Here is a 15,276-nt window from a genome sequence, read left to right on the forward strand (position 1 = left end):
GGAGACATGAAATACATTTGAGATGCGCATATTAGAAAGAAGGTCTAACGCATAAGCCGCTGGGTTAATCCTGCGGAGAATACGGAAAGGCCCAATAAACCGAGGTGCGAACTTCAGAGAGGGAACACGAAGTTGGAGGTTGCGAGATGACAGCCAGACCCTGTCCCCAGCCTGGTAGGAAGGCGCAGGCAGGTGTCTGCGGTCAGCATAGTCTGTACCTATCATTAGCATGCCGCAAAGCCTCCTGGGCTTGTGCCCAAGTGGAACGAAGACCACGGAGATGCTCCTCGAACGCAGGAATACTCTGTGGAACAAATGAGCCAGGCAACATGGAAGGTTGGAAACCATAGTTCGCCATAAACGCTCCAAGGACTGATTGGCTCGTTCTGCGGCCCCATTAGACTGCGGGTGATACGCAGAGGAGAAAGCAAGCTGCATTCCTAACTGTGCACAAAAGGCACGCCAGAACCGGGACACAAACTGACTACCCCTGTCCGAGATGATCACCTTGGGTAGCCCATGTAAGCGAAAGATCTCCCGAGCAAAAATGGAAGCCAGTTCCTTCAAAGTGGGCAACTTCTTAAGTGGAATACAGTGAGACATTTTCGAGAACCGGTCAACCACCATAAGGATAACTGTGTTGCTCTGGGAGTTGAGTAACTCCACAATGAAATCCATAAACCAGGTGGGTCCAGGGCCTCTCTCCATTGGGTATGGGTTGTAGGAGGCCCACTGGAAGGTGTCGTGGAGTCTTACTCTGAGCACACACGAAACGGGCAGCTACGAAGGCGGTTACATCAGAACGTAGACTAGGCCACCAGAATTGTTGAGAAATGGCCCAAAAGAGTTGATTCTTCCCAGGGTTGCCAGCAGACTTGGGAGAATGGTAAGTCTGGAGCATGGCAGTACGGAGACTCTCCGGGACAAAGCAGCGGACACAAGGTTTCTCAGGAGGAGCATGGACCTGAGCGGCAAGAATTTTGTCATCCAAAGGAGAAGTGAGACTTGTGCGAACCGTAGCCAGAACATGATCAGGAGGAATCACAGGAACCGGAAATGACTCCATCTTGGAAGTGGAGGAGAATTGTCTTGACAAAGCGTCTGTCCCATTCTTACAGGTACTAAGAATGTAAGGGCTATCTAATTGAAACTTGACAAGAAAAGAGCCCATCGCGCCCTTCTGGGAGAGAGGCGTTTAGCCTCAGACAAGAATGTGAGATTCTTATAGTCAGTAAGAATGAGAACTGGCCCAGTGGTACCTTCGAGTCAGGGCTAAAATGATCGCTAACAGCTCTCTGCCCCCAATTAGGCATGTGCATTTCGTTTCGTTCCGAATCGAAATTCGGACGAATTTTTCATTATTCGGAAATTCGGATGCATCCGAATTTCCGAATGACAAAAGTAAAGAATTTAAACGAATCCGAAAAAAAAACGAACGAATTCGAATCGAATTCGAAAACATATTCGAATCGAATTCGAAAACATATTCGAATCGAATTCGAAAACATATTCGAATCGAATTCGAAAACATATTCGAATCGAATTCGAAAACATATTCGAAAACATATTCGAATCGAATTCGAAAACATGATGCTATTCTTTTATACTTTCTATTCTATCCTAATCTTTTCTATTGGAATTCGATTTCATTCTATACGAATTTCAAATTTCGCAAAATGGTTATATATAGTTTACTTTTTCAAATTCAGTTATTGTTTTTTTCGAATGTGGTAGAAATTTTTCGAATTTGACAGTTTTTTTCGAATGTGGTAGAATTTTTTCGAATTTGACAGTTTTTTTCGAATGTGGTAGAATTTTTTCGAATTTGATAGTTTTTTCAAATGTAGTAAGAATTTTTTCGAATTTGATAGTTTTTTCGAATGTGGTAGAAATTTTTCGAATTTGACAGTTTTTTTCGAATGTGGTAGAATTTTTTCGAATTTGATAGTTTTTTCAAATGTAGTAAGAATTTTTTCGAATTTGACAGTTTTTTTCGAATGTGGTAGAATTTTTTCGAATTTGATAGTTTTTTCAAATGTAGTAAGAATTTTTTCGAATTTGATAGTTTTTTTCGAATGTGGTAGAAATTTTTCGAATTTGACAGTTTTTTTCGAATGTGGTAGAATTTTTTTGAATTTGATAGTTTTTTCAAATGTAGTAAGAATTTTTTCGAATTTGACAGTTTTTTTCGAATGTGGTAGAATTTTTTCGAATTTGATAGTTTTTTCAAATGTAGTAAGAATTTTTTCGAATTTGATAGTTTTTTTCGAATGTGGTAGAAATTTTTCGAATTTGACAGTTTTTTTAGAATGTGGTAGAATTTTTTCGAATTTGATAGTTTTTTTCGAATGTGGTGGAATTTTTTCGAATTTGATAGTTTTTTCCGAATGTGGTAGAATTTTTTCGAATTTGATAGTTTTTTTCGAATGTGGTGGAATTTTTTCGAATTTGACAGTTTTTTTCGAATGTGTTAGAATTTTTTCGAATTTGATAGTTTTTTTCGAATGCGGTCGAATTTTTTCGAATGCGGTCGAATTTTTTCGAATTCGAATACGAAACGAAACGAATTCCGAAAACGAATGTAATGAATGCAACGAATTTAACTAAACGAATTAAGTTAAATAACGAATCGAAACGAAACTAAACTAAACGAATTTTTTCATCCTGCACATGTCTACCCCCAATGTCGTAATTGCACTCCGCAGGTGACAACTTCTTTGAAAAGTAGCCACAAGGATGCATAGCGCTCTGAGCTAAAACGTTGAGACAGAAGGGCTCCCCCAAGGATGAAAGGTAACATAGGATCAGGATGTGCCAACACAGGAGCAGAAACAAAGGAAACCTAGAGACTCTCAAAGGCCTTAATGGACTCTGGAGACCAACTCTGTGGGTTACTGTCCTTTCTGGTCATATCAGTCAGGGGCTTGATCTGAGACTGGAAGTTGCGAATAAACTTCCCATAATAGTTGGCAAAGCCAAGAAAACGCTGCAGAGGATGTAAACCCACAAGTCAGAGCCACTGTAGGACTGCTGAAAGTTTCTCTGGGTCCATCGAAAAACCAGCAGTGGAAATGACATAACCCAGGAATTTAAGCTGTTCACAATGGAATTCGCACTTCTCCAATTTACAATAGAGATTGTTCTCTCTTAGTTTCTGAAGCACGCGACAGACATGACAGACTGTGTGGTGGCTCTCCAGGGACTTGGAAAATATGAGGACATCGTCAAAATAAACCACCACACATAACTGCAACAAATCTCGGAGGACATCGTTAATAAATTCCTGGAAAACTGACGGAGCGTTACAAAGGCCAAATTGGCATTACGAGGTACTCATAATGGCCTGTTCTCGTATTAAACGCAGTTTTCCACTCGTCGCCCTCCTTAATCCTCACAAGATTGTATGCCCCTCTCAAATCAAGCTTCGTGAAAACCGTTGCCCCCTTGAGGCGGTCAAATAACTCCGTAATCAATGTAATCGGATAAGCATTATCTATCTATAATCAATACAAGGTCTCAGTTCACCACTTTTCTCCTTCACAAAGAAGAAACCAGCACCAGCAGGAGATGAGGATTTGCGGACGAAACCTCGAGAGTGCGTCTGCAACATACTCTTCCATGGCCTTATCCTCCAAGACCAGAGGGTAAACCCGGCCACGAGGGGGTATGGCACCAGGTTGAAGGTCAATTGCACGATCATACGAGCGGCGTGGAGGTAAACTACCGGCTTGACCTTTGTCAAAGACCTCACTAAAATCGCGGTACTCCTCCAGCAGGGAGGAGAGTGAAGAGGTGCACAGGACCTTGGCTACCTTCTGGAAGCATGTCTTACTGCATTGTGGTGACCAGGAGAGAACCTCAGTACGGAGCCAATCAAAAGAGGGGTTGTGCCTCTGTAACCAAGGTTAACCAATAACCAGTGAAAACTTTTAGGTAAGGAAATAACTTGGAATTGGATTATCTCATGGTGAAGAGCCCCTATGGCCATGGACAACAGAACAGTCTCATGAGTCACATGGGCAGGCTGTAGAGCTCTCCTGTCAAGAGCCTCAATGGCAAGTGGAGTGTCACGCACCTGCAACGGAATCGAGTGCTTTGATACAAAGGCAGCAACAATGAACAGGCCTGCAGCCCCAAAGTCAATTAGAGCCTGTATCTTGATGGACAACTCAGCCCAAGATAGAGTAACCGGAAACAGGGGCTTATCCTTCTGGATAACTGGGGACAAAACAACGCCACCTAAGGTCTGTCTGTGACAGGACCTCAAGGTTCGGGCGTTCTCTGTACGTCTAGGACAAGACTTCAAAAGTGACCTGCCTGGCCACAATAAAGGCACAATCACTCCCTCCTCCTAAGGGCTCTCTCGTCCGCAGAGACGTGTAAAGCCCAAGTGCATGGGTTCACCTTCACTGACAGATTCGGTACCAGGAGGCATGGGAGGTGAGGGAGGCAAGGGTGGGACTGCAAAGCTCGGAGCCAAAGGTACAGGAGGCTTCCGCAAGCACTCAAAGGAAGTCTCTCTCGGGGGGTCTGGAGTCAATAAGCATGGCAAACGAGTGGGGTATGTCTCAGGCTGCTATCTCATCTTTGATGTTTTCCAAGAGACCATGAGAAAAAACATCCACGAGGGCCTCATTGTTCCACGCAACCTCTGCTGCCAGGGTATGGAAGTCAATGGCGTAATCGGCAACAGTTCTCATACCCTGTTTAATGGACATGAGGCTTTTGGCAGCAGAAATGGAGCGTACGGGAATGTCAAATACCCTTTTAAAGGAAGCCACAAACACTGGGTAACTCAAGACAAAGGGTTTTTGCGTCTCCCATAGAGGGTTTGCCCAGGTCAAGGCTCTCTTAGAAAGCAAAGCTATCCCGAAACCTACTTTGCTTCTGTCTGTGAAAAACGCCTGGGGCAGCATCTCAAAGTATATCTCAACCTGGTTGAGAAACCCTCTGCATTGAACCGGATCGCCCCCAAATCGCTGGGGAAGCAGAGCAAAACCAGACCTACCTCTTATGGGCGGCACAGTGGTGTAGTGGGTAGCACTCTCGCCTAGCAGTAAGAAGGGTCGCTGGTTCGAATCCCAACCACGACACTACCTGCTTGGAGTTTGCATGTTCTCCCTGTGCCTGCGTGGGTTTCCTCCGGGTACTCCGGTTTCCTCCCACACTCCAAAGACATGCTGGTAGGTTAATTGGATCCTGTCTAAATTGTCCCTAGTATGTATGAATGTGAGTTAGGGACTTTAGATTGTAAGCTCCTTGAGGGTAGGGACTGATGTGAATGTACAATGTATATGTAAAGCGCTGCTTAAATTGACGGCGCTATATAAGTACCTGAAATAAATAAATAAATAAATACTTGAGATGGGTGCCTACACAGAGACTGGGGCAACAGCAGGGATGGCCTGCAACACAGGTTGTACCGGAGCAGCCACAGTGGGAGATTCCAGGTGAGCCGTGCGACTCAGGAGCGTTTGTAACACCATGGCAACCTGATCCATGTGGGGATCCTGCTCATCTGGAAAAATTATTACCAACAAGTGGATTGACTGCATCTTCTGAATTCATGGCCTTCACCTACTGTCAGAAACCATAAATCAGACCGAGACAGAAGTACAGTTAAATCACACTTGTTAAATAATAAAAGTAAATAGAACAAACGTAGTCAAAACATAGCCAAAGTTCGATAACCAGAACGGATAGTCAGATAAGTCAGAAAGCCAGGAATCGTAGTGGAACAGCAAGCAGGATGTGGAGCCAGAAGGAACGTCAGCCAAGCAAGTCTTTAACAGGAACACAGGAGATGGTCTCTGTGATGTTGACCAAGCCGAAGGCATAAAAGATCTGGACGGCTTAAAGTGGAGGTAAACCCATCCATAAAAACAGCTTCATTTCCGGCACGTGCCGGAAATGTAACACTCCCATTGGTTGTGCTCTCAACCAAACTGTCAAATCATCCAATGGCTGGTGTCATAACTGATCACATGTGCAGCATTATGGCAGTTGTAGATTAAACAGAGGCAAAGATGGCAGCTTCCTTGGCTGAAAACGGTAGGGGGGTTTACTTACACTTTAACCAGGACTGACGAGCAGAATATCATCAACAGGTAAGTCAATGTGGAGATCTAGAAGCTGGCAATTAGCCGACAGCTGAGCAGCCAGCTCAGAGAAGGAAGGGCTGAGCCCAGCCCTGACAGGTTGATCCTGTATCTCCATAAATCAGTGCTGGAACCATTTCATCGCTTAGAGTATATGGTAGGTTACTTTGGCAGGACACTCAGTGTGAGGAGGGACCATTGATTGTGCTATTGATCTCTATAGTAAAGTCATGTGAGAGGGATGGGAAAGGAGGAAATGTTACAAGCTCAGTTTTAGATATTGAGTTTGAGGAAATGGTGTGACATCCATACTGATATATAATACTTCATATTCCCATTGCACACGTTCCTGGTATAAGCGCTAAAGGTTTGGGTGCTGCAGCAGCAATCACATGCCTGACGAAGGGGTCCTGGGTGACTACGAAACGTTGCACCTTTTTGTGTTGTGATCATGCAATAAACTAAACTGTTTGGACGCCACTTTGTGCCGATCCTTGGTGTGCTGGCAAATATCCATACTGATGTGTCACCCAGTAAATGTGTGATACTTGAAGGGATTGAGGTTGTGAGCTGGGGAGTATAGAGATAGATCTGGGTGTCCTCGACGTAGTATTGGTAGCATGGGTGTCAAAATAACAAGAAAAGTGTAGCGCTAGAAAAGGTCCCAAAAATACAGTCTATGGATTGACAATTCAAAGGTCATAAATTAACAAAGACCATCACTTAAGAGAAATATAAAAGTCCTCTGGAGCAAATCTCCACAAGAGAATGAATCATCCGTGACAAGGGTCCATACACCACCCAATAGAAGTGAAGAGGCTTACTGGACTCGGTGGACCCAACAAGGCATACGCCAGGTGGAGTCAATCAGGCTTAGGTGGTGCTGGGTTGAAGTGGGCCCAGACGGACAAAGTTGGTGGAATGGCTACCACATAGCTGTGTTATTCAAGCGTGATCGGGTCAGAAGATGTGAAATCCAGCGCCCATGGATCGTATCCCTCGGATCCGCGCGTGAACCAGCAATATCTTGAAGCAGGGGTCTTCATAAACAAAGGGCCAATCCACTGTCTTCCCCGACTTTAGGAGGGCCACACTGAGGCCAGTGGAGGTTAAAAATGCCCCAGCGTCAGAGGGAGTACACATGTCGACATGTGTACTCCCTCTGACGCTGGGGCATTTTTAACCTCCACGGGCCTCAGTGTGGCCCTCCTAAAGTCGGGGAAGACAGTGGATTGGCCCTTTGTTTATGAAGACCCCTGCTTCAAGATATTGCTGGTTCACGCGCGGATCCGAGGGATACGATCCATGGGCGCTGGATTTCTCATCTTCTGACCCGATCACGCTTGAATAACACAGCTATGTGGTAGCCATTCCACCAACTTTGCCCGTCTGGGCCCACTTCAACCCAGCACCACCTAAGCCTGATTGACTCCACCTGGCGTATGCCTTGTTGGGTCCACCGAGTCCAGTAAGCCTCTTCACTTCTATTGGGTGGTGTATGGACCCTTGTCACGGATGATTCATTCTCTTGTGGAGATTTGCTCCAGAGGACTTTTATATTTCTCCTAAGTGATGGTCTTTGTTAATTTATGACCTTTGAATTGTCAATCCATAGACTGTATTTTTGGGACCTTTTCTAGCGCTACACTTTTATTGTTATTTTGACATCATTTACACTTGCTGGATGTGTTAGCTGCTGTGTCCTTCTTTTTTTTTTTTTTTTTTTTTTTTTTTGTGGGAGCGCAGAATTATTGTGTATTTATTCCTTGGTAGCATGGGTGGTTACCAATTGGCCCAAAGAAGAGATGTAGACTAGGAGGGGGCCCCAAGGACAGAAACTTGGGATACCCCAACGGAGAGCGGAGCGGCAGAGAATGAGTAGTGTATAGGACACTGAAAATGCCACAATCTGTGAACCATCACACAAAAATGACCAGCAAAACCACGTCTACCCTGGCATGGTGGGTCACAAGTTTGGCAATAGACTGGGAAATCTTCCTCCCATTGGTTAGGACGGTTCTCAGGATGGATGGCAGTCTGTCATTTTGGAGAGGTGTCCTAGATACCCTCTTGGTAAAAGGAATTTAGTCATCAGGGGAAAAGCCTCTTTCAATCAATATTCTGGAGCTTGGGGCGGTTTGGTTATCCCTTCAATGTTCTGTCTAGGAGTTCATCTGGCCAGGATTCAGTCAGACAACACTACATCAACCATCAGGGTACAGCCAGCAGTCTCTCACAGCACATCTGATTCTGGCTTTGGCAGAACTTCATGTTCCAGCCCTGTCTGCCTTACACATCCCAGGTGTGATAATTGGCAGACTTCCTCAGTCACCAATGACTGGACCTCAAAGGATGGTTTGTTCACCCCAACTCTAACCTGTCACTGTATCAGGCTACAAGATACCTACCTCCATAGGGGATATCCAAAGAAATGTAACAAAGTTTGGCCTAGATGGCTTAAAGACGCTTTGATGGCATCAGAACTTCTGTAATTTTCACGTTTTGAAACCTCTGATAAATGATTTCTGTATATACCTCTTTAACTTCTTTTACGTTTGGTGCAGGGGCGTAGCTACAGGGGTCGCACTTGCGACCTGGCCCCATGCTCCAGGGGACCTTTGAGGGGCGGCATATAGTGGAACCGATCCCCACCTCCTGCAGCCACTGAATTGCCTGCATCTCCACCTTTCCCTCCCACAGGCATTCAGTGGCTGCAGGAGGAGGGGATTGATTCTTCTATATGTTACTGCCCGCTCGCCACTCCTATCAATCTTCCCTGTGCTGCCCCTGGGCCCCTCTCTTCCAGCTCCACACTGAGCTTCCGCTCGGGAACATACCTTGATGGCACTCCAAGCAATCCTCTGCTCCCAAGTTTGGAGTGAGACATCCCTGAGCTGCCGAGTCCTGGGGTGATAGGGCCCTAGTATTCCGCCACTGTGGGGGCCCCAGCGGGGATGCATGCTGCAGGGCTCTGAGTGTCTCTCTCATAGAACCCAGAGCCTGCACTGACAGTTCCGCCTCCCTCCTCCCTCGCATGCACCTGGGGAGGAAACAGCTGATCTGATCCTTCTCCTCCCGCCCCCTCCTCCTGTGTGCACCGCGGGAACTGTAAAGCTAAGCAGCTGAGTTTGATCATTCAGCTGCTTAGCTTAACGCTTTCCGCTGTGCACACAGGAGGAGAGGGGCGGGAGGAGAAGGAGCAGATCGGCTGTTACCTTTCCGGTCTGTGCGAGGGAGGGGGGGGGGGGGACTGTCACTGCAGGCTCTGGGCTGTATTAGAGAGATGCTCTCAGCTCAGAGTCCTGCTGATGGGCACTGATAGGCGGCATTGATGAGCACTCATAAGTGGCACTGATAGGGAGCATAGATGAGCACTGATAGGCAGCACTGATAATCAGGGCACTAATGATCAGTGCCTTGTTTATCAGTGTAAACAATGTACTGACAGTCTTGCTGGTTAACGGCTCTCCCACAGACACATCATGGGAAGAAAGGACTGCCAATAACCGGCAGGTCTGTTTGCATGTGATCAGCTGATCACATGGTAAAGGGCCGCTGTGGTTAGCCCTCGTGATCTGGGATCAGCTGTGTCACAGAGCGTGCTGGATGTGTGCCTCAGGCGGCACGCGGGAGGCAGAGTCCTGGGAGGATGTCCATGGAAGCCCCTGGAACTGGAAGCCCAGGGCTTGGGTGGAGGGGGGCCCTTCATGGTTTCTTGCACCGGGCCCTGAAGGATCTAGTTGCAACTCTTTAGTACTTCTGGTATATCGACTTCAAATTACACAAGTCACTTGATATTGTTTGTTTAAAGGTGTTCTTCCCCTGTGTGAGTTAAGACATTTGGGGTCTGTATACTCTACTTTATAAGAAGTTTAAAAACAAATTAAAAAAGCTACAAGTCCCATCTTCCACCGCAGCAGTTTACTTGTAGTTCTAAATTGACTAAGAGTGTGCTGATTAGCACACTTGTAGTTCATCTATTCTTCTTCGAGCTTTTTAACTGAAAGCCCATAAGGGCAGAAAGCTGGAGGGTGTGTGTGCAGGTGCCTAATGCTGTACTCCGAATCCACTGATTGTGCGTGCAGTGCTTTGCAGGCTCCTGTGTTTACCTGCAAAAACACGTGCATTTATTATTTTGAACTTAAAGTTGAACTTGGCTATTAAGTACCATGAAGGTTCAAATCTTCACCTTTTAAGGGTTCTTTTTCAGAGGCTGCTGTATTGCTCACATTATCCCTCTTGTAGGTTCACCAGCGACTCCGTGGCATCTCAGCCTGGTTCTGTTGGTTCTTCAGAATCTAGAAGGGACATTATTCTGTTGACCTTTTATTTACCAAGTTGCCGTTCTTGTTGCCATTACTTCGGCGAGCGAGTTAGTGGCCTAAACTTGTAACCTTTTCTTTTTCTACACATAGTTAAGGTTGTTTTGATGCCCAAGGCCTCTTTTTTTCTTCCCGTCGTAGTTTGTTTCTTTCACCTTAAAGCGGGGTTCCACTCAAATTTTTAACTTAATCTTACCCCCTTCAGTTAATTGCATACAGTAGATGTTCAAATGCCGCACGAAAATTTTTTTTATCGCTGTACTTACCTTTTATATTGTACTTTATTGTGGCACTTCCTGTCTCTCCTCCCATGGGAGTAGGCGTGTTTATTGCCTTTCCCCGGCGCCGCACTGTCTCCTGGGAGCTTAGTGTCAGGCTTCCCAAGATTCAGTGCGGGAACAATGATCATGCGTGTGAACAAGCTGTGAATAAACAGCATTCACCACATCCAGGAAATCAATGCAATCAAATTCACATGCCCACAAGCAAGATGGAAACAGCCAGCATCACATTTTTAAACTTATTCTTCAGTACGAAAACAGACAGAGGCGGAAATATTACACCCAAACTGTGAGTATTATTTTGGGATTAGCAAATGTGTCTCAATGACCTAAAAAAAAAAAAAAAAAAATGAATGGTCGCCGGACTCCCACTTTAACCAAGACATTGTTCTAACATCTCTCAGTCCCGTTCCTAAACTTGAACAATGTGTACCACATCCAGACAATAGAGAGATATTTACCTCTCAGATACAGCTCCCTTTTGACAGAGGACAACCCGCTGCTTCTACTAATGTCACCAGATTAAATCAACAAGTCCTCATTCAAGCCTATGGTTTGAAGGGAAAGGTCCCACCTTCCCCTGTCAAGTCACACTCCAGTTATTGTTTTATGAATTTCTCAGATATACAAGGCTGCCACCTGGTCTTGTGTTCACACATTCGTTGATTTTTACTAGTCGGATGTTCAGGCCACAGCCATGTTGGCTTTGATCATAATATTTATCGGGCATCTCTGTAGGCTTTGTTGAGCTAATTCTGTTAACCACTTGGTTATTGTCGCCTTGTTTGCCTTTAATTGGTTTGTGCTGATCCCTCAGTTGGACTGGTTTTGGATATCCCAATGTATCTGAATACTCCATTCTGTGTCCTTTAAAAAAACAAAACAAAAAAAAACAGTTTTTACTTATCGTAAAACCTTGTCTTTGGAGTACATTAATGGACAGGGCTCCCTCCCCTCTGTTCTTATGATCTACTCTGACTATTGCTTACTACACAATTGAGGCTGGCTTAAAGTGGGAGGGGTTATACTGGCCTTTCTTCATAGCTTTGCCAGTGTCCAATCTCCTGAAGGCATTATCCGGTGTCCCTTTAAAGCCTGGCAAACACTAACCGTTTTGTTTTTCTGTTCAACCCAGCGGGCTGAATGGGAAAAAAACGGAAGCACTCGGGAGGAGCTACCGTTCTAACTGAAGTTAGTACAGCAATCTCCCTGCTGAGCTTTTGTGTTAGACAGGGGGACGTGTGCGCCCCCCCCCCGGCCAGAACATGCCGGTCAACACTTTGACAGAAGCTGGACATTCGGCTGGCTTCAGTCGGACCGGCTGCTATACACACAGGCTGAATGTCGGCCAGTTTCTATTGAACCAGATTATGCCGCCTGACATTCGGCCTGTGTGTATGGGGCTTAAAGGAGAAGTACAGACAGCTATTTTGGCTATACTTCTGTTTTCAGTTGAAAGCGAGCTCAAGCCCGCAGTTGACTGATGTCATTTGGCCGGTCCAGGCTCAGTAAAAATCCAGACTTTACAGTTGGGATCCACCCAGGTCCTTGGACTGGCAGCTGGCTCAGCCTCTTGGCATGCTGCTGAGAGCCTGATCCAGCCCCTCCTGGCCCCTCCACAGACTGGCACTCCAGTGAGTGCTGGAGGGGCAGAGCAGTGAGGCAGTGACTGACAGTCACTGCTCTCTGCTCAGAGCAGAAGGGGAGAACTTCAGTTCTCAGGGTAGAGCCAGCAGGGGACAGCTGCAGTTAGGATTGGTGGTGCATATGATGTGCGTTTTTTGTTTTTTTTTCTTTTGCCGTACTTCTCTTTTAATGTACTCCAAGAAATAGATTTTTAAGGCAAGTTAAGTGATAAAAAAAGACAGCGATACCCTCAGTTCACAAACGTAATTCGTTCCGCGAAATAAGGGAAAATTTTCCCATAGGGCTCAATGTAAATCAGGTTAATCCGTTCTAAACTTTTTAATTTTTTTCTGTTTTTGAACCACAAAAATATGAAACAACGTACAGTATGAAGAGAGAGAACACTAACTTTGCTTGAGACAACTTCTGGCATGGAGGAACATTCTTGTCGCCTTCATTACCGCTCTGCACATTCTTGTCACCTTCATTACCGCTCTGCACTCTCTTGTCACCTGCATTGCCACTCTGCACATTCTTGTCACCTTAATTACCACTCTCCACTTACTTTTCAACAGCATGCTTGCTCTGCACTTTCTTGTCACCTTCATTACCTTTCTGCACTTTCTTGTCACCTTCATTACCACTCTGCACATTCTTGTCACCTGCATTACCGCTCTGTACATTCTTATTTTCATTACCGTTCTGCACTTTCTTTTCAACAAAATGCTTGCTCTGCACTTTCTAGTCACCTGCATTAGCACTCTGCATTTTCTTGTCACCTTCATTACCCCTCTGCACTTTCTTTTCAACATGCTTGCTCTGAACAGTCTTGTCACTTTCATTACTGCTCCACACTTCTTTCTTACCACCATGCTTGCTCTGAATTTCTTTGGAGCCATACTGGATTTACGGTACAGTATGTGATAAAAATCACACAAAAAAGCTTTACAGCAAGTCTGCACAGGGATGTACAGTACTGTATAGTATGTGCTAAAAAGCACACCAAAAAGCTTCAATACTGTAAGTGTCTTCACAGTACACTTTCAGTGTCTCTCTGTGACCACAATCTCACCTACAGGAAGTCGTGACCACGTCTCAGAGCAGGGAAGATGGTCGCGAACCAAAGCAGAGTTCGCGTACCGAAGCAAATTTTTGTGAATTCTTCTGTTTGCGAACCGAGTTGTTTGTGAAGAGAAGCGTTCGTGAACTGAGGTATTACTGTATAAAGAGCAGGAGTTTTAAATATATAAAAAATATAACCCTGCTAAAATAATATTGATACAAAATGAGTTTCCTTTTAAAGAGGTCAGTCACGCCCAGATGCACAGTATGTAGTAAAAACATGAATAAAGGAGTTATTGGATTCTCAGTGGGGAGGGGAAGTAACATTCAGGGCTCATTCCCACGTGCGTCAATACCATGGGGTTGATTTATTAAAACTGGAGAGTGCAAAATCTGGTGCAGCTGTGCATGGTAGCCAATTAGCTTCTAACTTCAGCTTGTTCAATTAAGCTTTGACACAAAAACCTGGAAGCTGATTGGTTTCTATGCAGAGCTTCACCAGATTTTGCACTCTCCAGTTTTAGTAAATCAACCTCCATGTGTTTATGCATTTTTTATTCAGCATTTTTAAAGCCTCAAAACTGCCCTTCAAAACCTGCCATGAATATCACGATGGCACCACACAGTGCTGTTCACACAGGAGCAGTACCATTGTATGACCATTGCTTTGTTCCTCATAATAAAAATATGTTAACGGGCCCTCGCTTTATTTTTTTTTTTAAATCATAAATATACAATCTTGCTCTAGTTACTAGTTTTCTTTATTGCATACTGCAATCTGTATCCTTTCAGTTCTCTAAATACCGTTTACCTCTAAGCTCATTATTGGAATACACATCTGTGTATCCTGGGTAAAGGGTTCTGCCTGAAAGGGGAGTAAATTCCTGGCACATTCTGTGCAGTAAGGCTGTTTTCACACTGAGGCAGTTTTCAGGAGTTTTAGGGCTAGAAATAGCCTCTAACCCCTGAAAACCACCTCCTCATCATTTCAGTGTGACATGTGACTTTTCACACTGGGGCGGTGCGCTTGCAGGACGTCGGGAAAGGTCCTGCAAGCATAATCCTTGGGGCACTGTATACAGCACTCCCAAAAAATGCCCTGCCCATTGAAATGAATGGACAGCACTTCCAAAAGAGCGTCGCTTTTGCGCTAAAGGCTGGGCGCTGCAGTGTGAAAGTAGCCTTATGGTGATTTTCTTGAATCTTTAACTTGGTAGCTCTGGTGTGGTAAAGCCGAATATTAGCTGCAACACTGTCAGGGAAGCACCTCAGAACAATATTTTGTGGCACTTAGCAGTACTTTACAGGTTTCATCCTGAATGGAAGGGGCAATGGGAAACAACAATTCACCCAAATACATAGAGCACTAGCTTTAAATAAACTTGAATACTGGATCGATTGCTTCAATGGGAAGCAAAAGGGACAACTGGTAATAATACAATACTGTCCCAGCTATATCAACCTATCACCTACTGATACCTAAATTGTATCGGGTGCAGTCAATGTGACCAAAGACCAAACAACGCAAAGGGAAGACTAATTCTCCAAGCAGTCACTAAGTGGCACACATCAGTTGAATAAAAAATTACAGCTTTATTAAAAAAATACCAACCATAAGTACCTGCACCAACCTCAGCTTTGAGGAAGTTGGCGTTGTTTGACTAACGAAATGCGTCAGAACGCACGTGAGGTCTCTGGTGGGATCACAGCCAGTGGGCCAGCATGGACACTTGGACAGTGAGGTGGTTGAGACACACTACCTGGATTGAGCTACAAGCCTGGTCGGCAAATGGTGGACCCGAGCAGCACTATAGGACGGGATGTACCGATGTGGACTATGAACTGGATGTGAGACATAGGTGGTGAGACCTTTTTGATATGTCCACA

At 45.0% G+C, this 15,276-nt stretch overlaps 1 protein-coding gene across 1 annotated transcript in view; it reads left to right on the forward strand.

Annotated features, from left to right (window-relative positions):
- Window positions 1–15,276, forward strand: part of MTFP1 (mitochondrial fission process 1) — a 72,796-nt gene that overhangs the window by 46,740 nt on the left and 10,780 nt on the right. The gene's annotated exons all lie outside the window — the stretch shown is intronic.

Source organism: Aquarana catesbeiana, linkage group LG01 (assembly GCF_042186555.1).
Source record: "Aquarana catesbeiana isolate 2022-GZ linkage group LG01, ASM4218655v1, whole genome shotgun sequence".
NCBI classification, from domain to species: Eukaryota; Metazoa; Chordata; class Amphibia; order Anura; family Ranidae; genus Aquarana; species Aquarana catesbeiana.